At 40.9% G+C, this 9,479-nt stretch overlaps 1 protein-coding gene across 2 annotated transcripts in view; it reads left to right on the top strand.

The window, feature by feature from the left end:
• The window catches only part of LOC133649896 (beta-2 adrenergic receptor-like), a 31,773-nt gene extending 22,697 nt beyond the window's left edge, over positions 1 to 9,076 (top strand). For both annotated transcript variants that reach the window (XR_009826167.1, XR_009826166.1), the window contains exons 5-6: positions 7,157 to 7,257; positions 8,942 to 9,076. The gene's annotated coding sequence lies outside the window, so the exon portion shown is untranslated. The remainder of the gene's footprint in view (positions 1 to 7,156; positions 7,258 to 8,941) is intronic.
• Positions 9,077 to 9,479: the final 403 nt, after the last annotated feature.

The following is a 9,479-nucleotide window of genomic DNA, read 5'->3' as shown; positions in this document are numbered from 1 at the left end:
GGGGACAATAAAGTTGAACCTTGAACCTTGAACCTTGAGATCCTTGGTTCTCTCCGATTTGAAGTCCTTGGGCCAGAACAACATCCTTCTGTTGATTACCATACGTGGTAATCATGTGGCTCTCCCCCTTACACAGTGGAGTTTTACGAGCCTTACTCTTGGTAGGCCTCAAAGACAGCCCCTGACCTTTTGCCTGGAACTCATTTCAACACAAAGTTTTTTTGTGATAACTTACCATACTTGCCAACCCTCCCGTTTTTAGCGGGAGAATCCCGGTATTCAGCGCCTCTCCCGACAACCTCCCTTCTCCCGACAAACTCCCGGTATTCAGCCGGAGCTGGAGGCCACGCCCCCTCCAGCTCAATGCGGACCTGAGACTGAGTGGGGGACAGCCTGTTCTCACGTCCGCTTTCCCACAATATAAACAGCTTGCCTGCCCAATGACGTCATAACATCTAGGGCTTTTAGAGAGTAGAGTGCACAACTGCGCACACAACAAGGAGACGTTCGAAGGGGAAGGTGTATGTTGCCTGTAAATATGTAGAACAGACTTCTCCATTGAACACGGTGGCCGAAATGATATACTCATCATGAACAGAGAAGTTAAACAGGACAATACTGCCATCTAATGGATAGCCACCGGAACACTGAAATTCAAGTATTTATTTTATGTAAATAAAATAAATATATATATATATAGCTAGAATTCACTGAAAGTCAAGTATTACATATATATATATATATATATATATATATATATATATATATATATATATATATATATATATATATATATATATATATTAGGGCTGTCAAATGATTAAAATTTTTAATCAGATTAATCACAGCTTAAAAATTAATTAATCATGATTAATCACCATTCGAACTATGTCCAAAATATGCCATTAACTGTATATTTTTGTGGGAATTGAAAGATAAATGACAGAAGACATGTGCATTTAACATATGTATGCATGTTTATTTTAATAACATCCTGTTTTTTACAATGACATTTCCTCGTCAAAATAGGAAAACAAAATAGGATGGCGTCTCTTATTTAAATGAAACTGAAATAGTAAAACAAAATAGGATGGTGTCTCCTTCTGTAACACACTAGCCATCTTGGCCATTTCTCTTCAACAAAGGAAAAACAAAGAGATTTCTCTTTTTTATCAAACCAAAAGAACATGGCCTACACAATTACATGTGGCCCGCTTCTCTATTCATCCTTTAGCCAGTTACTGAGGCAAACCAATTTGTCCACATTTTCTGAGAGTAAAGCTGACCGCTTCTTTTGCACAATGTGACCGGCAAGTGAGAAGAGTCTTTCACAGGGAACTGAGGATGCAGGAGTGGCTAGATATTTCCGAGCCAACGGAGCCAGCTTGTCATGGGCTCCTGCATGAGATGACCACCACTGCAAGGGACAGTCCGTCATTTCAATGGTGGGCTCTGCTCTGTACCTGTGTAAGGCTCTGTCAGGCTGTACCTCTTCATCTGATTCTGAATCTGAGCCCAGCTGTAGAAGAAGGTTCATTTTCTTCTTGGGTGGCCCATCTTCAGTAGTGTGTGAAGGTCTTCCAGGTGATTCACGCAGAAGGCCTCCAAGTTTGGTCCACACCTCCTCTCTGTCTGCCTTGGGCACACTTTTCAAGTCCTTAAAACGTGGGTCCAGTGCGGTTGCAATCTTGAGCCATGCATTGTTGGTGTGTTCTTGGCGGGAGCCTAGGTCGTCTTTGAATTTGGTCTTAAATCTAATCATGTATGCAGGGTCCTCATCAGAAGTTTCCATTACACGGTGTAAGTGGCAGAGGGCAGGTAGTACCACTGAGCAGGAGACGTAGGCCTCCCCACCCAGGATCTGAGTCACATACCTGCAGTGGAAAACACACACACACACACACACACACAGAGAGAGAGACACAGAGACAGATACACACACACACACACACACACACACACACACACACACACACACACACACACACACACACACACACACACACACACACACACACACAGAGAGAGACACAGAGACAGATACACACACACACACACACACACACAGACACAGAGACAGATACACACACACACACACACACACACACACACACACACAGAGACAGACAGACACACACACACACACACACACACACACAGAGAGAGAGACACAGAGACAGATACACACACACACACACACACACACACACACACACACAGAGAGAGAGACACAGAGACAGATACACACACACACACACACACACACACACACAGACACAGAGACAGATACACACACACACACACACACACACACACACACACACACACACAGAGACAGACAGACACACACACACACACACACACACACAGACAGACAGATACACACACACACACACAGCCACAGACAGACACACACACACACACACAGACAGATACACACACACACACACACAGACAGACAGACACAGACAGACAGACACACACACACACACACACACAGACAGACACACACAGACAGACACACACACACACAGAGACAGACACACACAGACACACACACACACACACACACACACACACACACACAGAGAGAGAGAGAGAGAGAGAGAGAGAAGGAGAAAGACTCAAGTAAATTACTTGAATGCAAGTTGTTACATTTAATAGTAGATTAACGTTTGGTTTAATAATTTAATTTCAGCCTACAATGAATTTCCACATTATATGATGGAAGGCTTACCGGCAGGGCTCTAGAAGGGTCTCCAGTCTCTGGAGTTTATCCCATTCTGCTGGCGTCAGCATGACGAGATTATGCTGCTGTTGATCCAGGGTTGCTTTTATTGCTGCTTGATTGGGGATGATGCGTTTGACCATTTCAAGTGTGGAATTCCACCGCGTTGGAACGTCTTGGATCAGTGGCTCCTGCTGCTGTCCGAGTTTCACCTGCTCTGCATTCAGCTCCGTTAAGTTTGCCGGGCTGTGTTTAAAATGTCCCACAATCTTGCGACACTTGGCTAATGCAGGAACAAATCCGCTGTCAGCGAGACTCACAGTGATGCTTCTCTGTATGACGTGCGCGATACAGGGCATATGCTCGTATGGTAGAATACGAGCCGCAGCAATCATATTGCGTGCACTGTCAGTCCCAATGGTTGTAACTTTTCTTTCAATTTCCCACTTGCATGCCACAGTTTGAAACTGTTCTGCACATGCCTCTGCAAAGTGGCGTTCTTCCGTTTTCATTATAGTTAGCGCAAAGGACTGCAATTCCCATGCTTTAGTTATTAAATGTGCAGTTACTCCCAAGTAATTTGTGTTACTCACTGACGTCCAGTGGTCTCCTGTCAGGGCGACATATTCCGCTTGAGCTAAAGCCGCCTCTTTTTTCCCCTTTTCTGTTTCATAGAGTGCGTGGATACTTTTCATTATTGTGCCTCTGCATGGTGGCTTGTAGGATGTATCGAGGGACGCCACTTTCAAAACATCAGCGAAGCCCTTATCTTCAACAATGCAAATCGGTCTACAGTCCTTTGCGACCCATTTGGCAATTGTGTTAGTTAATTTATCCGAGTTGGACTTGCTTACTGGTCTGCGTTCACTCAGGGTTGTCTGACGCAAGCCAGGTGTAGCACTGGAAGCCCCCACAAATGCATGTTTAGCGTTGAGATGGTATTTAAGGCTTGAACAGGTTCGGTGAAACTGAAACTCTCTGTTGCAGTGCGTACAAATGACTGTCTGTTTATTTATTGTTCCATCTTTGTTCTTCTTAAACTTAAATCCCTCCAGAGGGCCAACCTGTTCGTCTTGCTCCATGTTGCTGCTCCGTTCAGTGTCGGGAGGAATTATGGGAAGTATGGGTGGAGGGATTCTGCGCATGCGTTAATTACGTTAAAAAATTTAACGTAATTAATTCCAAAAATTAATTAACGCCGTTAACGCGATAATTTTGACAGCCCTAATATATATATATATATATATATATATATATATATATATATATATGAAATACTCGAGTTGGTGAATTCTAGCTGTAAATAACCACGCCCCCAACCACGCCCCACGCCCCCTACCCCCCACCTCCCAATATTGGAGGTCTCAAGGTTGGCAAGTATGTAACTTACAAACAATTATCCTAACAGCTTTCGCTTGGCATGGTAGAATTTTAACTTGCAATTTGAAATGTGGACCACAGAACACTTTTCCACTTTGCATCAGTCCATCTTAGATGAGCTCGGGCCCAGCAAAGCCGGCGGCGTTTCTGGGTGTTGTTGATAAATGGCTTTCGGCTTTGCATGGTAGAGTTTTAACCGGCACCTACAGATGTAGCAATGAACTGTAGTTAACGACAGTGGAGTTCTGCAGTGTTCCTGAGCCCATGTGGTGATATCCTTTACACACTAACGTCGCTTTTTGATGCAGTGCCGCCTGAGGGATGGAAGGTCCGTAATATCATTGCTTACATGCAATGATTTCTCCAGGTTGTTACGGACCGTAGATGGTGGAATCCCTAAATTCCTTGCAATGGCTGGTTGAGAAATGTTCTAAAACAATTTGCTCAGGCATTTGTTCACAAAGTGGTGACCTTCGCCCCCGTCCTTGCTTGTGAACGACTGAACATTTCACGGAAGCTGCTTTTATACCCAATCATGGCACCCACCTGTTCCCAATTAGCCTGTTCACCTGTACTGTAAATATTAGTTTGTACTGTAGCACTTTAAAATGTATCTGAATGTTTACTTATATATCAATGTTTACTTCTATAGCCCTAAATCACGAGCGTCTCAAAGGGCTGCACAAGCCACAACGACATCCTCGGCTCGGATGCCACATCAGGGCAAGGAAAAACTCAACCCAACGTAAATGAAAAGTGCGCAAAGAATGTAATCTATTGTAACTATGCTTCACTTCGGGTGGGTTGCTCACATAGTCATGCGGTTATATACGTTTAGATTGGGGTATGTTGTTTGTAACCAGGAAATACGTATGTCTTTTGTTTTCATGTTAGCATTTGAGCTAGCGAGCCGGCACCGGTCAGTCTGTGAGCTAATCAAAGTGCGGTTATCAATGTCAGTTTTTCGATCATTTTAATTCTGAAGGGTAATAGTCTGGAGTTTTGCCGCGGTCATTATGGTGACAGTTTACCGTTACACCCCTACAGTATGATTGGATCCCTGCTGTGATGTACCACTGCATGCTACTGGGATTGGATAGATTCCGAACTTGTCCCACCCGCCTGAAGACAACATTAAATATGATTGGATTTCGTCTCCGTCGATTATTTCCATTTTGTTTTTATCCGTCGATTAAATTGTCAATTTTGTCATTGTTTTCGTCAGTGTGCATTTGTTGTGATTTGTTATCGTCCTACTTTAGTCAGAAATAGGTCGTTGACGATGACGAAGACAAACATTTTTTAGTCAACGAAATGAACGCGACATAGCTTGACTCCAAGTGGCACATTTGCATCGTAAAGTCATCCTCTGTTTGTGCGCACTTCTATAAGCAACAGTTCATCCTCTGTATGTTCAGCTTCGAAAAGATAAAGTTGTGAATCTTCATTTGTCCAAAATAGCCGTCGTCGTTGTCTGTTACCAAGTCTGCCATGATTAGAACACACCTGCGTTTGTTTCCGGAAGTAAGAACACACATTTGTTGCCCGAAGTCGGAAGTGCGCTGCTATGGAAGCGGAAATAAATGCCAACATTGATTAAAATAATGAAAATACGGTAAATATTGTACATATTACATATTGTTATGAGGATGTCTGTTACTACATTATATATATACTTGCAGTGTGTATATTGTACATATTACATATTGTTATGAAGGTGTCTGTTACTACATTATATATATACTTGCAGTGTGTATATTGTACATATTACATATTGTTATGAAAGTGTCTGTTACTACATTATATATATACTTGCAGTGTGTATATTGTACATATTACATATTGTTATGAAAGTGTCTGTTACTACATTATATATATACTTGCAGTGTGTATATTGTACATATTACATATTGTTATGAGGATGTCTGTTACTACATTATATATATACTTGCAGTGTGTATATTGTGCATATTACATATTGTTATGAGGATGTCTGTTACTACATTATATATATACTTGCAGTGTGTATATTGTACATATTACATATTGTTATGAAGGTGTCTGTTACTACATTATATATACTTGCAGTGTGTATATTGTACATATTACATATTGTTATGAAAGTATCTGTTACTACATTATATATATACTTGCAGTGTGTATATTGTACATATTACATATTGTTATGAAGGTGTCTGTTACTACATTATATATACTTGCAGTGTGTATATTGTACATATTACATATTGTTATGAAGGTGTCTGTTACTACATTATATATATACTTGCAGTGTGTATATTGTACATATTACATATTGTTATGAAAGTGTCTGTTACTACATTATATATATACTTGCAGTGTGTATATTGTGCATATTACAATTGTTATGAGGATGTCAGTTACTACATTATATAAATACTTGCAGTGTGTATATTGTACATATTACATATTGTTATGAAAGTGTCTGTTACGACATTATATATATATATATATATATATATATATATATATATATATATATATATATATATATATATATATATATATATATATATATATATATATATATATATATATATATATATATATATATATATATATATATATATATATATATGTATACATACATATAAATACTTGCATTGTGTATATTGTACATATTACATATTGTTATGAAGGTGTCTGTTACTACATTATATATATATATACTTGCAGTGTGTATATTGTACATATTACATATTGTTATGAAGGTGTCTGTTACTACATTATATATATACTTAAAACGTTGATGGAAGGTTTTGAAGTTGTTTTAGAGGACTTTGACTTCCATCTTGAAAGCATTTTTAAAATATTTAAGATTGTAAAAAAAAAAAAAAGAAGACATGTGTTCCTGTCTCTCATAATGATTGTGAACGATGGGCAAAATTCCAGATTTCGACGTCCCTCGTCAGAAAATGTATTTTAGAATAACTTAAAAAACGAAAATGTTTACAGCACAAACGAACGGCAATGGCTTTTTTCAATATTGGCAATGATAACTTCACACAGATGTCGTAATTAGGTGACTTTACCAAGACGAGGGACTGGAATGTTCCACATGTACGTGGCGCAAAAAGCTGGCGTGAAGAGCTACAGCCTAATAATTACAGGTTTGACTCTCTCTCTCTCTCTCTCTCTCTCTCTCTCTCTCTCTGTGTGTGTGTGTGTGTGTGTGTGTGTGTGTGTGTGTGTGTGTGTGTGTGTGTGTGTGTGTGTGTGTGTGTGTGTGTGTGTGTGTGTGTGTATGTGTGTGTGTGTGTGAGTGTGTGAGTGTGTGAGTGTGTGAGTGTGTGAGTGTGTGAGTGTGTGAGTGTGTGTGTGTGTGTGTGTGTGTGTGTGTGTGTGTGTGTGTGTGTGTGTGTGTGTGTGTGTGTGTGTGTGTGTGTGTGTGTGTGTGTGTGTGTGTGTTCTTGTATTTCTACCCTTCTTGAGACATCAACAAGGAAAAGTAGCTTCCATATGAGGTGTGAACATGGTCCCAATACGGAAAAGCATTGCATCTAATAGAGAATGTCTCATTTGCACCCCCTGGTGGTGAAATCTGTCAAAATTAAGGTGGTCCCAAAAAGGAGAGATTTTTCAAATGGACTGTGTGTCGCTTTTAAAAGTGTTCCCCCTCTCGTCAACATATGAAATAACAAGTGTCTGTAAAAAATGTAAAGTGCTCCCCCTCTGGCCAACATATATAATAACAAGTGTGTGTAAAAAATTGAAATGCGCCCCCATTGGCCAAAATTATTTTACAAAAAATAATTAAAATATGTCTATAGAGACATACTGTAATTACTTGAAGTAGATAATGAAGATTAAAAAACAATTACAAACAAAAAATTCCCCAAAAAAATGTACTAAATGTACTAAAAGCTTACCATTTTTATATTTGCATAGTATGTATATATTATTAATGTTGTAAATACACATCTTTATATATCGAGAAAGGTGGTCCTAAAGAGGGAGGCTTTTTCGGAGGTCTCAAAAAGGTAACAAATACAAGACTGTGTGTGTGTGTGTGTGTCTGTGTGTGTGTGTGTGTGTGTGTGTGTGTGTGTGTGTGTGTGTGTGTGTGTGTGTGTGTGTGTGTGTGTGTGTGTGTGTGTGTGTGTGTGTGTGTGTGTGTGTGTGTGTGTGTGTACGAGGAATGATGCGAGGCAGCAGGTGCATGCGTTCACATTATCAGCTGCTCGAGATGTGTTACTATCATCTACACTGTGACACACACACACACACACACACACACACACACACACACACACACACACACACACACACACACACACACACACACACACACACACACACACACATCCTACATCAGCTGCATCTATTTGTATGCTGGTGCGTGAACAAGTGTGTGTGTGTGTGTGTGTGTGTGTGTGTGTGTGTGTGTGTGTGTGTGTGTGTGTGTGTGTGTGTGTGTGTGTGTGTGTGTGTGTGTGTGTGTGTGTGTGTGTGTGTGTGTGTGTGTGTGTGTGTGTGTGTGTGTGTGTGTACGAGGAATGATGCGAGGCAGCAGGTGCATGCGTTCACATTATCAGCTGCTCGAGATGTGTTACTATCATCTACACTGTGACACACACACACACACACACACATCCTACATTAGCTGCATCTATTTGTATGCTGGTGCGTGAACAAGTGTGTGTGTGTGTGTGTGTGTGTGTGTGTGTGTGTGTGTGTGTGTGTGTGTGTGTGTGTGTGTGTGTGTGTGTGTGTGTGTGTGTGTGTGTGTGTGTGTGTGTGTGTGTGTGTCAGTTGTATTGTATAATGTTACACACTTCTTCTGTTTGTCTGTAGGCTTCATGTGCACGTCGTGGAGCTCAACGTCTCCAACAAACGCCATTGGTGGATCTACATCTAACATCCACTGTAATGATACCAAGTACAGGCACGTATCTAGTCGATACTACTATGATTACGTCGATACTTTTTAGCATCACATCTTTCGTTTTTTTTAAAATTCATATTATGTTTATACACTCCGGAAATACGTCCCTGGACACATGAGGACTTTGAATATGACTGTAGAGGTTGCCCTCTAGAGGGTTCCTCGGACCACCACACACTGCCACGAGAGCCTGGATTTCTGGGTACAACACTGTTTTATTTGCCCAAAGATTGCTCGGCTTTTGCTTTCCTTCTTTTCAGAGTCTGTGTCTCTCTCTCACTCTCTCTGGCTCCCACTCCAACTCCAACAACGTGTCTCGCTCCGGCTGCTGATAATAAATGCGGCAGGTGATTAGATAACAAGGCCCACCTGGGTCATCTACTCACCTGTCGCTGTATTCGAGGCCGGTCCTGGCACACCGCGTTCCGCGACAGGCCCGCAGGCCAC

This window comes from Entelurus aequoreus, linkage group LG05 (genome assembly GCF_033978785.1).
Source record: "Entelurus aequoreus isolate RoL-2023_Sb linkage group LG05, RoL_Eaeq_v1.1, whole genome shotgun sequence".
NCBI lineage: Eukaryota > Metazoa > Chordata > Actinopteri > Syngnathiformes > Syngnathidae > Entelurus > Entelurus aequoreus.
This window is presented reverse-complemented; position numbering and strand designations above follow the sequence as displayed.